The sequence below is a fragment of the Oncorhynchus kisutch genome, linkage group LG26 (genome assembly GCF_002021735.2).
Source record: "Oncorhynchus kisutch isolate 150728-3 linkage group LG26, Okis_V2, whole genome shotgun sequence".
NCBI classification, from domain to species: Eukaryota; Metazoa; Chordata; class Actinopteri; order Salmoniformes; family Salmonidae; genus Oncorhynchus; species Oncorhynchus kisutch.
In genome coordinates, this window is record NC_034199.2 from 15750500 (window position 1) to 15773537 (window position 23038).

The window sequence follows — 23038 nt, forward strand, 5'->3', positions numbered from 1 at the left end:
TTAAAGATGTCCATTTTCTTCTTCATCGTCTGATTGGTCCCAAATTATAGGAATCCCCACCCAGTTGACTACTTTAAAGTGGTGGAAGCCCTCAATGTCCATGCTAAAATGGCTTATATCCATGATGAGTCCTTTATCAATATGTATGAGTCCAGGCACAACTCCAATAAAAACATTTTGGGCCAAAATACCACGTGTGTTCCACTTATATCAGTGTATTCGTAACAACCTAACCATGGCGAAACTTCTAGTCCATAAAATGGCCTCACATACAAATTAGGAATTCAATGTTTTTTTGACCAAATTAAACACTCATTGACCTCCATCCATCCAAAAATGCCTCACTTCGTGGGCTTATTTTCATGGACAGAGTCACAGAGGAAGAGGCGAGCGACATTCTATTGGCCTTGTGCCTGTTGTCATAGCGATACATTTGAAGTCAGAAGTTTACATACACCTTTGCCAAATACATTTAATCCTAATAACATTTCCCTGTCTTAGGTCAGTTAGGATCACCACTTTATTTTAAGAATGTGAAATGTCAGAATTCCTTTTTCATGAAGCCATCTTTTTTTGTGAAGTGCACCAGTCCCTCCCATAGCAAAGCACCCCCACAACATGATGCTGCCACCCCAGTGCTTCATGGTTGGGATGGTGTTCTTCGGCTTGCAAGTTGCCTCCAAACATAAGGATGGTCATTATGGCCAAACAGTTCTATTTTTGTTTCATCAGACCAGAAGAAATTTCTCAAAAAAGTACGATCTTTGTCCCCATGTGCAGTTACAAACTGTAGTCTAGCTTTTTGATGGCGGTATTGGAACAGTGGCATCTTCCTTGCTGAGCGGCCTTTCAGGTTCATGTCGATATAGGACTTGTTTTACTGTGGATATAGACACTTATGTACATGTTTCCTCCAGCATCTTCACAAGGTCCTTTGCTGTTGTACTGGGATTGATTTGCACTTTTCGCACCAAGTACGTTCATCTCTAGGAGACAGAACGCGTCTCCTTCCTGAATGGTAAGATGGCCGCGTGGTCCCATGGTGTTTATACTTGCATACTATTGTTTGTACAGATGAACGTGGTACCTTCAGGCGTTTGAAAATTGCTCCCAAGGATGAACCAGACTTGAGGAAGTCTACTATTTATTTTCTTGGCTGATTTCTTTGGATTTTCCCACGATGTCAATGAAAGAGGCACTGAGTTTGAAGGTAGGCCTTGAAATACAGCCACAGGTACACCTCCAATTGACTCAAATGATGTCAATTAGCCTATCAGAAGCTTCTAAAGCCATGCCATACTTTTCTGGAATTTTCCAAGCTTTTTAAAGGCACAGTCAACTTACTGTATGAAAACTTCTGACCCACTGGAATTAATCTGTCTGTAAACAATTGTTGGAAAAATTACTTGTATCATGCACAAAGTAGATGTCCTAACCGATTTGCCAAAACTATAGTTTGTTCACAAGAAATGTATGGAGTGGTTGAAATATTAGTTTTAATGACTCCAACCTACGTGTATGTAAACTACCGACTTCAACTGTAGATAGACGACTCATTGTGGATATAACCTGTTTTAGCATAGACCTTGCTCTTGAGTGCTTCCACCATTTTAAAATAGTCAACTGGTTGGGGATTTCTATGAGTTGGGAGCAATCAGCTGATGAAGAAGAAAATTGACTACTTTAAAATGGAGATAGCCTTAATGGCGCTGCCCATGCTGTCACATGGCACAGAAACAAAGATGAGTCATCTATATAATTTTATGCTCTGCTGTTCAAATGCATACTATCTGCCATCTCATTGGCTAGAATGGTCCCACCTGATCTCGCCTCCTCCCACCTGGACATGCATTTCCATTGAAGTAGCTGTCACTTGACTATCTTGACAATATAATAGGCAATCTTTGGTTGACTAAAACCTCTCAACTCGCCTCTTCCTCTCTGCTAAAACCCAGATGTGTGTTCACCAATCCAATGTACTGTATAGAGGTACGTTCAACATACGAAATGCCATGTGGTGGTGTCACGTTGGGGATCAAGGGTGTTTGAAATGACCAACACTTTAAGACTGGATCAGATTCAGTCCTAAAGTGAATCATCCATTTGACTCATCCATTGACTAAAGTGACTCATCCATTTTTTAGCATCTGTCTTTCCCACACTCTGTCACACTTCTCTTTCTTTCCATTTGCTTTTTTTGTGTTCTCTTCCTTACTGTTTTATATCTCCCTCCAGCCTCTCTCTCGCTCTCTCTCGCCCTCTCTCATCTTCCAGGTCCTGAGCTCAGTCTACCATTACTCACTGACCTTGGAAACTGACCAAACTGCAGCAGTTATTTATGCCACCATTCATTTCAGTCATTTTGGTTAATTCATTTATATTATTACCCCATAACTTTATTGAGTGTTTTGCAGTCCCACTGCTCAACAGTGACCTTCCAAGGAGGTTGAGCCAAGCAATGTTCCCCTCAAAGCCATAATCACATCACTGTGAAAGCACTGTAACAATTTACAGTATGTATTAATATGGGAAACTATTATTTGCCCTGTAATTTGTTGCTTGACTTTATGGAAACAGAATAAATGAAGCAAGGCTCCTTCTAAAGAGTAACATGTTCTGGCAATTAGGACACATGATTAAAACAAAAGACTGGAGGGGTGACTGACAGCACACAGGCTCAGTGTAAGACATACACCCTGAAAACATGCTCCAAGGCTCAGTGATAAGCCTACTATAGTTAGCATTAGCACATAGTTTAGCGTCATTACCATTCATTCAGATCCCCAGGGTGCAGCTAAGGAGCTTAAGGTGTATCCTCTTCTTCTCTAGAGCCCGATACAGTGTATCTCCTATGACATCAGCGTTAGGCTCTACAATCAGGGTTTTACAGCCCACATCTCTCAGTAGTGTCTCCTCTATCCTCTAATCCCACTATAACTTAGATTGTATTTACCTCTGTGACAGGTGAGCGATAGCAGCCCGATTAGAGCAGTAAATACCATCTGTGCTTTCGGTTCTGCCCCTCAAGATGATAACATGAACAAAGTTTCCCTTCAGTGAGTTAGAGCCTCATCCAACCCCTCAATATTATGTTTCATCCCTCCGGTGAACCTTAGAGCTTCACATACAGCGGGGAATACACGTTGACACACACACACACACACACACTTGCGAGCACACTCTGAGACTCACACACACACACGCACACAATCACACTCACACAACGTTGACTCGGTACTGGTGCTCCCTGTATATAGCAATGTAATTTTTACTCACCATTGTTATTGTAAATCATTTGCGTCACTATTTCAATATTTAATCAACATTTTATCTTTAACTCAAGCATTTTTGGAAAAGGACCTATAATCAAGCATTTCACTGTTAGTCGACACCTGTTGTTTAAAAAGCATGTGACAATTACAATTTGATTTGATTTGACACTTGATTTGATTTGACACTTGCAAACACACAAAAGGTTATTGGTTGTCCAGAAGGCCTGTAATAAGCTCAGCCAGGGATATTGTGGTGGTATGGTAAGGTATTAAAGGGAGGGCAATGGTTAATATTAGAGTCTGAATGAGGCAGTCTGCTCCTTTTACATACTGCTGAGGGAAGGAGAGAGACTAGGCACCATCTTATGGGTCACTACAGCTGAAGAAATTTGATTAGAGGCAATATTAGGAGGTATATGGAGATGTCTGTGTGTGTGTGTGTGTGTGTGCCTGTGTGTGTGAGTGTGTGTGTGTGTGTGTGTGTGTGTGTGTGTGTGTGTGTGTGTGTGTGTGTGTGTGTGTGTGTGTGCCTGTGTGTGTGTGTGTGTGTGTGTGTGTGTGTGTGTGTGTGTGTGTGTGTGTGTGTGTGTGTGTGTGTGTGTGTGTGTGTGTGTGTGTGTGTGTGTGTGCCTGTGTGTGTGTGCCTGTGTGTGTGTGCCTGTGTGTGTGCTGTGTGTGTGTGTGTGTGTGTGTGTGTGTGTGTGTGTGTGTGTGTGTGTGTGTGTGTGTGTGTGTGTGTGTGTGTGTGTGTGGATGTTTGTAAATTCCAGCTCCTAAGCAGGTGACGAAAAATGGCCCGGAGACTTCATTATCAGTAACAGCATAAGCACTTTGATTTGATCTGTTTGTCGACAACACTCTACCCACTAAGCATGACTCATCAAAAGGAATCCAAATGTTAGATCAGCCCAAGCAAATTATGTTCTGTCATGTCAGCTGTTTGTGCTGTTGATGTAATGAGATAAGGTTAATTAGGAAGACTATCATCTGAGGAGAGTGATTTGAAGCCCTATGGATCCTAAAAAACATTGTCAAAAGCAATACGGTGGATGCATGGTCAGAGTGGTCCACACAAAACTACCAAGGACCGATTCCTAATTCCAGATCCATATGCGTAACTAAACATTTTAGGGTTATGGTTAATGAGTTACACATCCAGATCTCAAGGTAGGATTCTGGTGGCGAAGAGTCTATGGAGATTCACATGAGCCCAGTGGCTTTCCATTGCTACTAACATACTATAATACATGCTGCTTACATCAATCCAGTTCTCACAAATATTACAAAATAGTATTGCTCTAATTTACATCTCCACATGTCATTTCTACCTGCCAGTGACTCAGTCTCCATCTGTTTTTAAAGGCCACATTAAAAACTATGATTCATCATAACATCCACCATTTTACATGGGAAGAGAGAAACACTCATGAAGGTACTGTATTGTATTTTAGGTCGGTTCAGAAGTAGAATCTGAGAATCTGCTTCGTGCAGTGTGCAATGGGGAAGATAAATCAACACTGACAGATGGGAAGATGATGAAGCACTGATTGGATGCTGAGTTACAAATGACTAGGTAACAAGCTTAGAGCCCATAGCAACACTCATGTTAACCAAGAACTCTCTCAGCCAAACCCAACCGAGAGTTCAAGAAGTCCCGCCTCCCAACGCCATCCAACCAATGAATCAACAGAGACCAACACTTTGATTTATTCTGGCAAAAAGGGTCTGGTAAAGATGATACTTAAAAAGTAGAAAAGGATAAAATGATGACGTGTGAGCAGCACTGTGTTGTTTTTGAGTTCGAGCCAAGTCTTGGTTCTTTCTTTTCATGAAAAGGCAACATTTTAAGGAAAATTGCTTCCTGAAATTGAAGCGGGGTTGACGTTTCAAGGATTTCTTTATTACTTTATTTTCTCGTTCTTTATTTCGGAATGGCAGGGGTAAAAAATGGGATCTTGGATCTGACAACCGTGCAGCTGTGATAACAAGGCAGTCTTAAAATGGCTGCTTCCCGTCCTAATGTTCCTCTATACAAGCCCTTATCTCAATCAGTTTCCCTGTGTTGTGTTCTGTTGTAGTACCCAGCGTGGGCTGTGTTTCTCTGCAGTGTCGCCGCTCGCTGCCTCCATGTTGCAGTTTCAACACCCTAATGTGAAAGTCTTACTGCCTATAAACAAATTCCAAATGTAATCGCTAAGTGTTTCTCCTTTAGGAAGTGATTCAACTCTGTTTATGCTATGATGTTTCCAAATCAACCATGTCTTCATTTTCCAACCCAATCCACCCCTGCTTCTTCTCTACCTCTACTCCCTATTCCTTCTCATTCTTTCTAATCATACACCATCTTTACATTCTTGTCCCTCTTTGCCTTAATGAGGCCCTACACAATCATTACGTGATAGAGATAGAGAGCTAATGAGTAATGGCCTTACATGTGTCAAGCTGTTAGATAGTCATCGTTCCTGGAAGACCAGTGGGAGTGGGTTAGGATATCACAACCTCTTAATCACCATGGTCTGGTCTGTCTTATCAAGACTACCAGGCTGGGTCCACTTTGTTGTGGCTCAGCGTGGAGGGAAGCATCTACGGAATGCTTACAAATGCAACACAACGTGTATGTGGGTGCGGTGAGTGCGTGTGTGGCGTGCTCGTGCGTGCGTGTGTGTGTGTGCAGGTTAACTTGAACACCTGAGTGTACATCTGCACCTGTGAATTGGCATTTGGTGGAGAGGCTGGCTACTTGGATAAGACCAGCTGAGAAGCTTTGTTCCCTGAGCCCTCAGCAGTTTCTCTCTCTCCATTCTTCTCTCTCTCTCTCTATCATCTTCTCTCCCCCACTCACTATCTCATCAGTTCTCTCCCCATTCTTTCTCTATCTCTCCCTTTCTCTCCCCAGCTTTCTCTCTCCCTGTCTCTCTCTCTCTCTCTCTTATCTTCTCTCCCCCACTCGCTATCTCCCCAGCTTTGTCTCTCTCTCTCTCTCTCTCTCTCTCTCTCTCTCTCTCTCTCTCTCTCTCTCTCTCTCGCCCTCCTGCTCCCTCTTCTATCTTCTCTCATATCCCTAGATTTTTCCATAAACACGCTTCTGTGCAATTAAGTGGACTGTAATTGTGAGAGGCTGTCTCTCCGGAGCATGAAGACATTTATTATCTCCCCCTTTCCTCCCAGATTTCCTCATCATGTTCACAATCTCGCCTGGGAAATAGAGAGAGCTCTTCAGATGGCTCAGCACACACACACACACACACACACACACACACACACACACACACACACACACACACACAGACACACTGGTGTTGAGAGAGAGGCTTGTCTGGGAGCTGAGATGACAACTTATTTCAGAGCGCTAAGACAGGGCGAAGGGGGACTTGGAAATGATGCCTGGACGTCACACCAAAACAACAGTCTCTTCATCTTGGCTCCACACAGAGCTAAGTGCTTTGTTATTCCATTTCAACTATCTATTCTGCCATTGCACTCAGTCTGTGGAGGCCTCTCTGATACTTATGAATGATGGGTTCAATGCTTGACTCACACTCTAAATAGAGATTGTATTTGCTACATTGAAGACTTTGGAGTTGGTACTCATGATAAGATCACAAAGGATAGCTGATTGGTTAAGGTATATTTAATGCTGCCGGACAGGTAAAAAGCATAAAAACAGACAATGCACAGATAATATTGTTGGATATGGACTATGCATTGGCAATAGAGCTTCTCGTAAATAACCTTCGACTTTCTCATTTACCTGCTATTGTGCGAAATAACATGGACTAAATCAGATTAACAATTGCGAGGCTATTGAAATAATCAGAACAAACGTCTGCAATCAGTTCGCATTGTGATTCATTGTGGTTGTCCGACAACGGTTTCTGCCAAGGTGAATGACAACCAAATTGGAGGGTAATTTGTTACTAAGTGTCATGGAAAGACAGGTGAAAGTGAGGTGTCATCTGAAATAGTGTTTTATCCAGGTGCTTAAATGGTCTTTGAGCATGGAAAATGCTAATGTGAGTCCAAAGGCACAGAGTAATAGGTGCAATTTGAATGGAACGTTCCGGCCTTTAATATGCGATTAGCTTTTGTGTGCCGCTCTTTCTCCCAGGTGTGTATACATTTCTCTATCATTTCTTTCTTTCATTTCTTTCTGCCAACCCCAGGAAGTCAAGAAGGCTAATTCCATTCTAGTTGAATGTTCACGTACTAGCTAATCCTTGCTCTCTAATTCAATCTGAATTTGTAGATGATGCACGGAGACGTTTTTGAGGATTTGAGTTTGCAAATGATATGGGAAAAAGTGCTCATGTTAAATCCATCTATGGTTTTCAAGAAGCACAACTTGTGTGTCCCAAACTTCATAATAGTTTTGCTTTGGTCTTCCAACAACGTCTTGGAGGAAACGGCGCAATAGCCTCTCTAACTGAGACATGCAAAGGTTATATCAATAGCCTCCCACTGGACACAAACGTAATTTCAACGTTTAGTTTTGATTTGCATTTGGTTGAGTTCTCAACTAACGTGAGTACAATGTGAAATCAACAGATTGCCTCCATATCATTGGATATAGGTTTAAAATAATTACCTTGATTCAACATCATTACATTGACATTGACATGGAAAAAACATTGATTCTTCCCATTGTTATCCAGTGGGATATATCCCTGGTATAGCAACACCTCCCTTAATCTGCTTTGGATGCACTCAAAAATGCAATGCTACTCAAAGAATGTTTCAGAGGTATCCAGTTATGGTACTGCATGTATTTCATCAAATGCTCTTCAGTCAAACAACCAATAATATTGCACACCTCTGGTTCTTTTCCTGAGTTTGGTCCAGACTGCATTCTCACCTACAGCGAACCGCATCATGGTACGAATGGAATCGGACCAAGAGCACCCTATTTGAGCAAACCAGAGGTGCGTTGTTTAGTGTGCTCAAGAGTGCCCATAGAGTGTTCACACCAGTCCAAACCAACTGAAAAAGGGGGTTTGGTGTGAAAGCCACCTAAAACCAACCAAATAAAATGTTCATACTTTGGATTGCGGTACATCTATGCTCTCACACCTGCACGTCTTAAATAGCATAGACTGCACCCACTTTCCATGATTCTCCTGGTACCTTATTGACTAATGATTCTTTTAATATCCTCAACCAAGTTACACCCTTCGGGTCACGGCCTGGTCTTTTCCGGTCCCTTCCCATACTTCCATTCCTTATCTACCTTTCATAATCCACAGATCCCCATTTCCTAAAACAACACTCAACCCAGTCAATTAAGACACATTTACTTTCCTTCATTTTGAATCTGGTTCATTTCCTAAGCCAAAAGACAGTATAGTGCACTACTATTGAGGAGTGTCCTATGGGCCTTGCTCAAAAGTAGTGCACTATAAAATAGGGTGCCAACTGGGTCGCAGTTTTGGAGACTGACCTGACACAGACCAGGCCTGGTGTAACGACGCCGTTTGACTCAGCAGTATATAAGAGCCTGAACTCTGGGTGTTTTAAGAGTCTCTCGATCAGGCTATGTTTAGGTCTCCCAGGCCCCGGCTCTGTGCCCAAGACGCCAAAGCCCGTCTATAATGTGAATATTCTGGTTAGGAGGTTGAGGGCAAGAAGGATGCGGCACAGTGAGCCTGCTTTGTGTCGAGTCAGAGCAACAACACACGTCGCCCTTACACAGTCCAGCTGTATCCACTGAAGGGAAACAGGCACTCTTTATTGTACTCTTTATCTCCTCCTTTCTCTCCTTCTTTCTGTATGTACCTCTTACACCTACAGGTAGAGAGAGACACAGCTGCGTGGCCTGTCAGGATGCGTATAGCTTGAGATGGGAGCCATACTGTAGATGTTGTTTATAGCCTATAGCTAATCAAGGAAATGACTAACATTCATTAATAAGGCTTACATATTCCCATTTATTTTTACAACACAGACACACACTGAGTCTACCAAACATTAGGAACCATCCTTGATACAACACGGGAAACTGTTGAGCGTGAAATTGTCTCAAGGCTTTTAAAAAATCCATCTTTAACCCGTTTCCTCCCCTTCATCTACACTGATTGAAGTGTATTCATACAAGTGACATCAATAAGGGATCATAGGTTTTACCTGGATTCACCTGGTCAGTCTATGGCATGGAAAGAGCAAGGTGTTCATAATGTTTTGTACGCTCAGTGTATATTCTATGTGGGCCTGGATTTGGTGACATTGAAAACGCTAATGGACACCTGTGTGACGGAGTGACGGACTATCTCAAGCTGGAGGTGATTCGGTGAAAATCCGTGACAATCCAGAGTAGAGAATTGAGTTCAGCAAGTAAATCCTGGATGAATCCAAACTACAGCAGAGATGTGTTTCTTGAATGTGTTTTTTCTCTGTTAGTATCCACCATAGGGAGAACAGCCTTGGAGTTTTCTTAATTATCCAATGAAGCCTGCCTTTTTACTGAACACGCCCACCCATCCAGGATGCACGCACACACACACGCGCACGCACGCACGCACACACACACACATACACCCACACACACACACACACACACACAATCTGGTGGTGTGTCTCCCTCCGCCCTGTACCCGTGAGGTGTAAATGGTGTGTAATGGGGTGTGTCAGACCCTTGTAACAGCCCATTAGGCATGTGGAGTGAGTTAATCTGATCTAACGTCTCTCTCCACAATAAAGCATCCACTGCCATCCCCGGGTGTCGCGTAGGGCCGGGCAGGACGGGCAGGGGGTCACCAGAAAGAAAGGGAGAGCTGTATACAGTTTGACACCTCTCCTAGAATAAACCAGATCCATATACCGCATCTGAAAGTGAAGTTTGAAATTATTCCACACTCTCTCATGCATTGTCTCATGCAACTGTCCCAGTGGGTGTGTGGACGCTGCTACCAACCACCCATCACGAGAGGTGATTGTCAATGCTTTCCACACTTATGGCCAAATCCCTTTTCGTAATCCTAGCCCCGGAACTCAAAATAAACCCTTTTTAGACAATGCACGTGCATTCAGTTCTAGGTCTCACGTACACACACTCCTGGACAAATACACACACGCAACCCATTTACACCCCTTACACGCCACACACTGTCTCCCTTTATGTGGTGAATGAAATGAAATTCAAACAGCGGACCAATTCCCAGGCCAGCCTTCGAGGTTAAGAGCTTGCAGACGCCCGGGTTCAGTTACATCAAGTCAAATGTATATTTTTCATAAGGGCAAACGTTGGACATGTCAGGCAAGACAAATATTTTTGGAATATATTTCTCAAAACATGTAATTATCTTCATGAAGGAGGTTTCATTTATTAGTGAGAGGAGGGTAATGAAAACAAGGGCATGGCATCGCGGCTTCTGAAAACAGAAAGAAAGTGAGAGGGGGGGGAGAGAATGTTAAAAAAAGAGAGCCTGACTGTCTCTTTCCTTTCCCCTCCACTCAGCAGTTTCTCCAGATGCCATCGGTTATACAGGCAGTCTGTTGGTTTCGGGTGCTCTAGATGTATTCCACCCCTCTTCATCTGTAAATGTCAGCTAACTCCTGGAGGACAAGAGAGCAGCTTGACATGAAAATGAAGCTCTTTGGCCACGCACACCAGTGGTGGGTTTGGCGTCGAAATGAGAATGCATATGCAGAAAAGAACCTCATACCTACTATAGAAATGATCCCTCAATGTTTTCTCCAACTCATAAAACATTTTAGAAAAAGGCTCAAACCCATTATCCTCATAAGGTGAGGTATTGAAAGGAACTGAAAACAGGGGTGTCAATAATTTTGACCAGTGCCTTTTTGAGGACAATTTTTGTTACTTGTTAAACAAAATGTCTTTATCTGAGCAACTGGTATCATTTACACATTTTATGGAGCGTACAATGTTGCTCAGGATTTGAATTATTTATTTAATAAATTCATTTTTGTCCATCTTTCTCAAGGGTCTCAATCATTTCAGGTGTGTGCTTGTGCGTGCGTGTGTGCGCGTGCGTGAGTGCGTGTGTGTGCATGCCTGCGTTCATGTCTGCGTGCGTGTGAAGGAGAAAAAAGAGAGAGAGAGAGGGGGGCTGGAGAAACCGTTGAACTGTTTGAGAACATTGGTAATGTACAGCTGTATAACTGACCACGTTTTGTGGTCAATACAGATGGTAGATGCATCACACTTTACCTTTGAGGTCAATGGGGGTGGGTCATCTCTATCAACCCCTGTGCATTATTCTGATTTGTATCAGTATGTATTCAAATGCGTCACTGCAAACAACCAGGGGTGGATTGTGTACTGAAATATTCTACTCAAGTCGAATTACTGTTACTTTAATGAAATTTTACTCAAGTAAAAGTTTTCTTTTTAAATAGCTAATTTAAAAAGTACCCAGAGTCCATGTAATTGTTACTTTTAACTTTTAAAATTAAAACATTGACCTTGATAACTAGATCATTTTGCTAAGGTTACTTGAACATTGTCACAGATGATCTTTTCCATTCATTAAATTGAAAAATGAAGCGAGTAAATGAAAGTTAATTTATGAGTTGCATTACATTTACGAAAAAAAAAGGATCTGTCAAAAACGTGCTATTTACATTTGAAAATAATAAAATACAAATTCACTCACTCATCCGTTCACACGCTTTTCCTCACTTACTTCCTCTTTCCCTCACTCACTTACTTCCTCTTTCCCTCACTCACTTACTTCCTCTTTCCCTCACTCACTTACTTCCTCTTTCCCTCACTCACTTACTTCCTCTTTCCCTCACTCATACACTCCTTCTTTTCACAGACTGACCAGGGGTGGAAAGAGTAATGCAATATCCTACTCAAGTAGAAGTGCTGTTACTTTAATGAAATTGTACTCATATAGAAGTAAAATGACTGAATTTGAGAAATACTCAAAAAGTACAAGTCCTTAAAAAAGCTACTCAATAACAGTAATGAGAGTAGTTGTAATTAGTAACTTTTTTTTACACCTCTGCAACCCACCCATTAAACTCTGCTCTGTCGGGTCCTTCTTCTATCATGGTCAGCCAACTGTTCTCTGTTTTATTGCTCTGTGTGGGAGTATTGTTTTTCAACGCACAGTAACTGAGGTTAATGTGATCCTCCAACAATGGTGTGGTAGGTTTGTAAAAAGCTAAGTGTGTGTGATGGTTGTTGCGAGGGCTTGGTGGTGGATTTGTTGGGTAATTGCTTCCAGAGCTCCCTGAGGAATAATTTGGACTCCAAATATCTGCTTCTAGGTTCTCAGACCAGAGGAACTGTCCAAATTATTTTCACGGAAGGGAAACATTTAGGAGCCATGGTGGTGTGGGTAAAATGTCTGTGTGTGTTTTTGCATGCGTGTGGGCATGTGTTTACATGAATGTGTGTATTATTGTGAAGCCTTGCACTGTAAAGATGGTGAAGAGTTGCCCCTGCAGTGAACAGCTGCCGTCTTACAGGCTCCTGACCAATTCTGCTATTTTTTACGCTCAAATTATTGTACATACTGTAATATTTTCACCACCAGTTCCTATGACTGAAAACAGCTTCTTGGATTCAGAACAGTGATCACTAACCTCGATTTGGATGAAGGAATATACTTCAACAGCTCGGCAGCTGTGGATGTACTGCTCATTCCAGACCAGGCCCTAATCCCCGGGACTCGAAAGAGGAGCAAAACGAGCGGGCTCCCTGGCTACATCGGTGGGCAAATAAACCGCTTCCACCCGCCGTTCTATTAGCAAACTTACAATCACTAGAGAACAAACTGGACGAGCTCTGTCGAGACTATCCTACGGGACCTGAAGAACTGTAATATCCTATGTTCCTTGTGAACAAGGACAGTATACATCTAGCTGGATTTTCTATGCATCTTCAAGACCGAACGGAAGGTTAAGGGGGAGGTGTATGTTTCATTGTTAACAACAGCTGGTGCGTAATCTCTAATGTTAAGGAATTCTCAAGGTTTAGCTCGCCTGAGTTAGAATACCTCATGATAAGCTGCATGATAAGCTGCAGACCATACTATTTACCAAATGTATTTGTAGCACCACAAACCAATGCTGGTACTAAGACCGCACTCAACAAGCTGTATAGGACCATAACTCCAAAAAAGTAGTCACATCCAGAGGCAGGTTCCTAGTGGCCAGTGATTTCAATGCAGGGAAACCACATTTTCACCATCATGTCACCTGTGCAAACTCTAGATCACCTTTACTCCACACACAGAAACACCTACAAAGCCATCCCTCACCCTCCATTTGGAAAAACTGACCATAACTCTATCTTCCTTCATCCTGCTTACAAGCAAAAACTGTACCAGTGACGCCCTCAATAAGGAAGTGGTGCTATGAAGCAGACGCTAAGCTACAGGACTAGCACAGACTGGTATATGTTGTGGGATTCATCCGTTAACATTGAGGAGTTTACCAAATCAGTCACCAGCTTCATTAATAAGTGCATCAATGGCGTCGTCCCCACAGTGACCATCAATTAGAAGCCATGGATTACAAGACCTTTAATAAACCGGATAATATTCATAAGGTAGCGGGGGCCAGACTGATTGCCAGGATGCGTACTCAGAGCATGTGGTGACCAGCTGGCAAGTGTCTTCACCGACAATGTCAATCTCTCCCTGACACAGTCCTAAATACCTACATGTTTCAAGAAGACCACTGTGAACAAGAACTCCACGCAGCACAAACATCTGTAGCCATGAAATGCTTTGAAAGGCTGGTCATGACTCACATCAACAACATCATCCCAGACACCCTGGACCTACTCCAAATCGCATACCGCCAAAACAGATCCACAGATGACTCAATCTCTATTACACTCCACACTGCCCTCTCCCACCTGGAAAAGAGAATGCTGTGAGGATGCTGTTCATTGACTATAGCTCAGTGTTCAACACCACAGTGCCCTCCAAACTCATCACTAAGCTCAGGACCCTCGGACTGAACTCCTCCATTTGCAACTGGATCCTGGGGTTCTTGACAGACTGTCTCCAGGTGGTGAGAGTAGGCAACAACACATCTGCCACGCTGACCCTCAACACGGGGGCCCCTCAAGGGTCCGTGCTTAGTCCCCTCCTGTACTCCCAGTTCACCCAAGTCCTTGTGGCCACGCACGACTCCAACACCATCATTATGTTTGCTGATGACACCGACAACAATGAGACAGCCTATAGGGAGGAGGTCAGTGACCTGGCAGTGACCTGGCAGTGTAGTGCAAGGACAACTGTGTCTCCCTCAATGTCAGCAAGAAAAAGAAGCTGATCGAGGGCTGAGCACGCCCCCATACACATTGATGGGGATGGGGCTGTAGTAGAGCAGGTAGGGAGCTTTGGTGTCCACATCCCTAAGGAATTATCATGGTCCACACACACCAACATAATCGTTAGGAAGGCACAACAACGCCTCTTCTGGAGGCTGTAAAGATTTTGGTATGATCCTCCAAAAGTTCTACAGCTGAACAATTGAGAACATCTTGACTGGCTTCATCACCGCTTGGTATGGCAACTGCTTGGCATCCGACAGCAAGTCACTACTGAAGGTCACTGCCATCCAGGACCTCTATACCAGGCGGTGTCAGAGGAAGGCCCTAAAAATTGTCATAGACTCATAGTCATAGTCATAGTCATAGACTGTTTTCTCTGGTACCACATGACAAGTGGTACCGCTGCACCAAGTCTGGAACCAACAGGAACCTGAACAGCTTCTATCCCCAAGCCATAATACTGCTAAATAGTTTGTTAAATAGTTGGACAATAGCTACCCGGACTATCTGCATTGACCCTTTTGCACTAACTCTGTTGACTCATCACATGTGCTTCTACTCTTCTTTATATATTCTGTTGCTTAGTCACTTTATTCCTACCTATATGTACATAAAATATATCTACCTCAATTACCTCGTACTGCTGCACATCGACTTGGTACTGGTACCATTTCACTGTTAGTCTACACCTGTTGTTTGCTAAGCTTGTGAAAAATACAATTTGATTTGAGTTGTAGCTATGTACAAATACGGAATTTGATTAGTGTGACAGAGATCAAATCTAAGTGTGTATGTGCACGTCTGTATGTGCGCTTTCATGTGTGTGTGTGTGTTTGGGTGGGGGGGGGGGGGGGGTGCTAGTTGAGAGGCCTTCTGCAGTTCTCTCACTCAGTTCTCTCACTCAAACTCAGACTATACATGTTTGGAAGGTCCAACATAAAGACTACATTTTTACAACTCGTAATGCTCTGATGCAGAAGTAATATCTACACTTTTGTAGATTTTTCCCAAAGTGCCGTTTAATTGGCTGTCGCCTTGGTAAGACGTTCTTTAAATTGTGCCTTTTTTCCGATTTCCTTCAATTCCACTCCCCTTTCTCCTGATAAAGTCATACAAAGAAACGGGCCCAATTATGGAAATCAGCTCATTCCTTAAACATTGTTTGAGCAGCACAATTAAATATGACTCACATTATCACCCTGGCCAGGATTAATAATAAGCCCTCTCCTATATGGGTGAAGGATTAAAATGTCACACACAATCATCTTTGTTTGGAGATAACATTTCAAAAATCCTTATAGCTAGAGAGGGAGAGAGGGAGAGAGGGAGAGGGAGAGGGAGAGCGAGGGAGAGCGAGGGAGACACAGAGGGAAATAGAGAGAGGGAGGGAAGAGCAGAGAGAGAGAGAGAGAGAGAGGGAGAGGGAGAGCGAGAGAGAGAGAGAGAGAGAGAGAGAGAGAGGGCGACACAGAGAGAAAATAGAGAGAGGGAGGGAAGAGCAGAGAGAGAGAAAGAGGGAGGGAAGGGAGGAGGAGACAAAACATCTCATATTTTCATTTTGATTGGGTTTTTGTGCGTGGGCATACAGCTGCCAGTACAGCTGTTTGGTGAATTAACAAGAAAGGTCTGAAAATCATAATTTCTTTTTTAGGGAGGATGAAAAATGAGAAGAAAAATAATCCTCACCACCGGGCACATCTCCTTCTCACTTGGCTGAAATTGATATGGTAACAACGACAAAAAAAAGCTTGTCTGGTAAAAAAATGTTTTTTGTTTAACCGTCAAGCTACCAACTGGGGTCATTTTGAACCCAGAGGTATATTTTTTAACATAGCCCAAAGGTGTTTAATTCCATTCTTAAAAATGATAATGACTGCCAATCAACCTGTTCTTAACAAATCAAAATCATTGTTTAGTTTTTATATCAATATGGACTCCCCAATTGCTAGTTACAGTCTTGTCCCATTGCTCCAACTCCCCTACGGACTTGGGAGAGGCGAAGGTCGAGAGCCATGCATCTTCTGAAACGCAACCCTGCCAATCCACACTGCTTCTTGACACACTGCTCGATTAACCAGGAAGCCAGCCGCACCAATGTGTCGGAGGGAACACAGTCCAGCTGGTGACCATTGTCAGCTTGCAGGCGCCAGGCCCACCACAAGAAGTCGCTGGTGCACGATGGAACAAGGAAATCTTGGCCGGCCAAATCCTCCCAAAACCTGTACGATGCTTGGCCAATTGTGCAGCCAGCTGTGACATAGCCTGGGATCGAACCTGGGACTGTAGTGACACCTCAAGCACTGCGATGCAGAGCCTTAGACCGCTGCACCACCCGGAAGTGCTTTTCATTGACTACAGCTCAGCGTTCAAGACCATAGTGCCCACAAAGCTCATTGCTAAGCTAAGAACCATGGGACTAAACACCTCCCTCTGCAACTGGATCCTGGACCTCCTGACGGGCCACCCCCAGATGGTAAGGGTAGGCAACCACACTGATCCTCAACACTGGAGCCCCTCAGGGGTGTGTGCTTGGTTCCCTCCTGTACTCCCTGTTCACCGACGACTGCATGGCCTCCAACGACTCCAACACCATCATTAAGTTTGCTGACGAAACAACTGTGGTAGGCCTGACTACTGACAATGATGAGACAGCCTATAGGGAGGAGGTCAGAGATTTGGCAGTTTGGTACCAGGACAACAACCTCTCCCTCAATGTGAGCAACGCAAAGAAGCTGATCGTGGACTACAGGAAAAGGCGGGCCGAACAGGCCCCCATTAACATCGACGGGGCTGTAGTGGAGCAGGTCGAGAGTTTCAAGTTCCTTGGTGTCCACATCACCAACAAACTATCATGGTCCAAACACACCAAGACAGTTGTGAAGAAGACATGACAACACCTTTTCCTCCTCAGGAGACTGAAAAGATTTGGCATGGGCTCCCAGATCCTCAAAAATGTCTACAGCTGCACCATCAAGAGCATCCTGACTGGTTGCATCACCGCCTGGTATGGCAACTGATTGTAACTACAGAGGGTGGTGCGTACGGACCAGTTCATCACTGAGGCCATGCTTCCTGCCATACAGAACCTATATATTAGGCGGTGTCAGAGGAAAGTCCAAAAAATTGTCAAAGACTCCAGTCACCCAAATTATAGACTGTTCTCTCTGCTAACACATGGCAAGCGGTACCGGAGCGCCAAGTCTAGGACCTAAAAGCTCCTTAACAACATATACCCCCATGCCATAAGACTGCTGAACAATTAATCAAATGGCCACCCGGACTATATACACTGTGTTACTTTTTCATATTTTTTACTTGTTTATTTGGTCAAATGTTTACCAAATTTACTTAACTCTCTTTCTTGAACGGCATTGTTGGTTAATGGCAAAAGTTACAGGTAAATTCCTTCAGGAATACAGACATGACCGACTCATCTTCAATGCAACATCATAAACTCTGACATGTTTACTGTTTAAAAAGTTTCCTTGAAGATGTCACCTGGGGAGTACACATTAAGGTTGCTACAGGGGATAATAGAACATATGAGTCATGGAGGAATATATGTTCATGCCTGTTACCACCATGCCCACTCAGATCATCTAATACAACACTAGTCTTAGACAAATACAAATGTGTTTGTATTTCAGTGAGTTGCTCCAATAATTTATGAATTTAAAATAACCATATACATATTGCAGAAGCCTTTCTACATTATTACACTAGCTGTTCAATGATATCAGAAGGTAATGTTTACACAATTAGGATTACTACCAGCGATCGAACACAATTGCAACATGAATTGCTTCTGTAGTATTCTTTGTTAGCTAGGGTGCTAGTGGGTATGTACTGTGTTGTAATGCACACAATGTTTGACATGAAAACAAAGTTTGTGAACGGTTACAATGAGGAAGTAAGTCATTTAACAGACATGCGTACTTAAAAAATAATCTGATATTGAAAAGCAGCTGTAGCAGATGGGGATCTGCGAAACTCAACCCTCAGCCTGAAGTGTTTCCACTTGCGCTGCCAAATAGCTAGCTTTTTGGTGCTGTGAATGGGTAAGAAGGCAGTCATGGGTGTTTGTGAGGTAGAGGTCCTGGGTTCGAGTCTCATTGTGAGACGAATCAGGGATGAGCGGTACTCGCTAAGCAAACATCATCCTTTAAACAGGCAAAATGGGCAAGGTTGAACTTCTCAACTGCTTATCCCCCTCTCTGTGTTAAACGTCTTTCATTATTGCTCTCTATCGCCAAAATGAAGTTATCGTTCTATGTTATTTTACAAGAATGGAAATAGGACCTGTCAGCAGAAAATAAAAATGCCACTGGTGCCCGCTGCTATTAAAAATTAATTGGATTAAAACTGCATTTAGCCTAGATTAGGTACTGGAGGGGGACCTGTGCTCCTACACAGATGGATGAAGTTAGCGCCATAATAAAGAGGAGGTTTATAATTGTGTGAGGTAAAATAACTATGGGAAAGAGGTGGCATGAAACCATTACAGTATCACTTCTTCCCAGTGAAGTTTCAGGTAGCAAGCAGTCTTCTCAAAAGTCTGCTCTAGATCTGACTCTAGAGTTTTCGTAACCCAACACCAGGCTCCAATGTCCGGTTTCCAAAATCCAGATTATTACGTAATGTCTGAATTAAAGGTTATTTTGTTTAGTCCAGAAATAAGCATTCGTGTCTGGGAATCTTTGGACAATACTTGGCCTGGACCCAGGTTCTGCAGGTTTGATGGTTGGGGTACAGGATCCCTTTACACAGATCCAACCCACTGTGCCCCATCCAGCTGTTATCTGACCTAGAAGTCGACCCTGACGTTGGCTGGCTGGATGGCTACCATAACTCAACTCTGGAGGGTGAGGAGAGTGGAGAGGAGAGAGGTGATTGCAGGGTGTGGGCCAGATGTTAGTAGTAAAAACCCTCTTCATATAAATGTCATTGGCTTTAACTCTGTATGCAGGTAGCATTGACACCTTCTGGCCCACTGTGCTGCACCATCCCTCTATCACTTGTATCACTTGTGTTCTTGCTAGGTCTTCTCTGTCTGTCCCATTGGGAGAATCCAGTCAATTCCAGTTTGCTGTCAAACCACCATGTAATAGTAGCACAGCGGTTGAGCGAACATGCAAAGGAAAGGGGCAGGTGTAAAGATATTACACCAAAGAGATTGTGATCTTTTAAATTGGCTATCATTTACAAGTATCCTTTGAACTAACTTTTTGATAAATACCTATTTTCCGTGACCTTCATGTCATCACAAAACATACCGCTTAACTGAGATGATATTATTAGCAGATTAAACTCAGTGTAGTCATATTCAAATCCACTATTTTAATGATATGACTTTTTTTTTCTCCATTTTATATAATGAGGTACAATTAAGAGACCTCCCAGGCTGAATGCTATTAAGAAACTCAATAACGGCAGATTAATTTAATCTCCCTCTAAATGGAAACATATCTTCTTTAATCCAGTAGAGTTGTTTCCTCTTTACTCCATGTCATTGCCTGTGGTTTGACAGTGAACTTGCTTATTAACATTCTTTTTTTCTTTTTTTATCCTTAAAAATGCCACAGCTCTCCCTTTTTTTCTTTTCAAAAAGAAAGTCATAAATAATCGAGGTTCTATGACCGAGTAGTGAGCGTTGAAATAACCAAAGACGTTCACAGCAGATGAAAACAAGCTATGAGAGCATTGGAGCTAGTCTGATTTGTGCATGAGAAATGAGATGAGGATTAACGTACGGTACACTAGCCACTCGCATAAAGCTGCTATGTATTCGTGTCAGATACATTGTTTTGTGAGTGCAGCGCAGTAATCTAAACTGGGACTGGTGCATTCACAGACAGATGGGGAAGGCAATACTCACAGAGGTACTCATGAGGTGTTGTTAGGCCTAATTTTAATGGCAATAGCACAGGTGGTTGGTGATACCTTGATTGGGGAGGACAGGCTCACTGTAATGGCTGGAACAGAACGAATGGAATGGTGTCAAATTCATGAAACACATGGTGTCCGTTCACTCCATTCTAGCCATTATCATGAGCCGTTCTCTCCTCAGCAGCCTCCTGTGATACATAGAAAACAGAGAGAAAGAGACAGGTAAACAGACAAATGCAATAACAGAGACACATCGATCTGTTTCATTAAGTATATTAATTAAACCCACATCATACCCAAGTGCAACATTTTGCCACACACAGCACACACACGTTTGTTTCACTGTCCTTGTACAGACCAAACAATTGATTCCCATTCACAATCCTTTCCCCCTAATCCCTAACCCTGAACCTTAACCTAACCCTAACCCTAAACCTAACGGTTAGAGCATTGGGCCAGTATCTGAAATGCTGCTACTGTAGTTCGAATACCTGAGCCGACAAGTTGAAAAATGTGTCCATGAGGACTCTAATTTGCTCCAGGGGCGCCACACTACTACGGCTGACTCTGTAAAGAAACACATTTCACTGTACCTACCCGAACCCTAATTCTAACCCTAACCCTAATTGTAACCCTAAACCTAACCCCTAAGCCTATAATAGCCTTTTTTCCTTGTGAGGATCGGCAAAATGTTCCCACTTGTCCAAATTTGCCTGGTTTTACCATTCTTGTGAAAACTTTTAGTCCGCGCAAGGATAGTAATACCAAAATCAAGCACACGCCAAACACACACACACACGCGCGCGCACACACACACACACACACACACACATACACACAAACACTACACACTGGCTGTGCACTAGATCAACAGCAGATATGCCAGGATTCAACACATACTTGTCTCCGGTTACCATTCCTTCCTCATATCCCTCATTTATTTGGGTTCAATCATGCAGTCCAAAGTTGCTTTTTTTTCAATAATTTACCAGTGCTCAGTGCTGCATTAGATTCAATTTCAGGCTCACGTCAGGCAAATTTAGGGCAGTCATGCAGATGCTTCCTGGAAACGTGTATGAAGCAGACTGTGTAACGGCGTGAGAGAGACTTTGTGTCAGTGTGTGACTCTCTCTGTGTGTGTGTGTGTGTGTGTGTGTGTGTGTGTGTGTGTGTGTGTGTGTGTGTGTGTGTGTGTGTGTGTGTGTGTGTGTGTGTGTGTGTGTGTGTGTGTGTGTGTGTGTGTGTGTGTGTGTGTGTGTGTCCATCCATGCGTATGTGTTTGTGTCGTAGCTCTGAGCCAGAAGCCCCTGTCCTCCTCCTGTGCTCTCGGGCCCATCCACGTCATTTTCATTAGGCCGCTCTAGCAGCAGATTGTCTGGAGTAATTCAGAATTAATTGCGTGGTTTTTATGTGAGTTGCTTCAACAGGGCTCCCATATGGTGCTGTGCACAGTCAAGCATCCCATTCTGTGGACTTGCGACTAAACCCAGGAAACAGTGAGGCTTGATGCAGCTAAAGATTCACATTCATTACTTTTTGTTTGGTATGTCTGCACCACCACCAGAACAAAGTTAGCCTAGGTACTGCAACAAAGGCTAGTGGAACCAGCCTGCTCGCATTACTAACTGTGTCGAAATTGACTTCTGCATATTGACTCTCAATCAAGCGTCTGCATGTCTCCAGGGCCCCTTGCAAAATGTGCATGCCAAGCAGTAGACAACAAGAGGAGGTGTAATTCAATCATCTCTCATAACATCCCTCCATACCACGTCAACCTCTAATTATAGGCTTTGAATCACATGAACTATAGCAAGGCGTTACTGGGTCAGAGTAGAAATACATAGCAATGGAAGCTTCTCAGAGGAGCTGTAGACCTAAATAGCAAAACATTGAAAACTAGACTACATATATTCACGTCACCAAATAATTGATTCAAACACACTGTTTTGCTATGAAGGTCTACAGTAGCCTCAACAGCACTCTGTAGGGTAGCACCATGGTGTAGCCGGAGGACAGCTAGCTTCCGTCTTCCTCTTGGTACATTGACCTCAATACAAAACCTAGGAGGCACTTCCATAGACTTACAGAGTAATTATGACAACTTCCGGAGGATGTCCTCCAACCTATCAAAGCTCTTACAGCATGAACTGTACGTTGTTCCCACTTCCTTTCACTAACACTGTAATAAAGATGTTAACAGAAAAATATTGAAGCAAATTATTTCTAGATTGGATATGAGAGACGCTCTCAGAATATCGCAGCAATAAAAATGGTCCAGACTAGATTTACAACATCTATTACTGCACAACAGAGTCCTAGCGTGACTCTGATAACATACCAGAGAGGCTTTGACAATGTGATAATGTTCCTATCATGCTCCACATACCGTAATGTGACAGAGGTGTAACTGGGCAGTTGAGGTTAGTGCAGTTAATTTAGAAACAAAATTACACTTTAACCCAGACTAGCAAAACCCCTTGTCTTTGTTGTTGGTTTCTGTCACACTATCTCTGTTGTTGTTGCTCAATTAAATCAATGACAACTACGAGAGAGGAACAAAGATGGATGCCTTGTGAAGTCAAGGTCACAGATCCTATCAGGTTGTGAAATTGTGTCTGAGAGCTGTTTA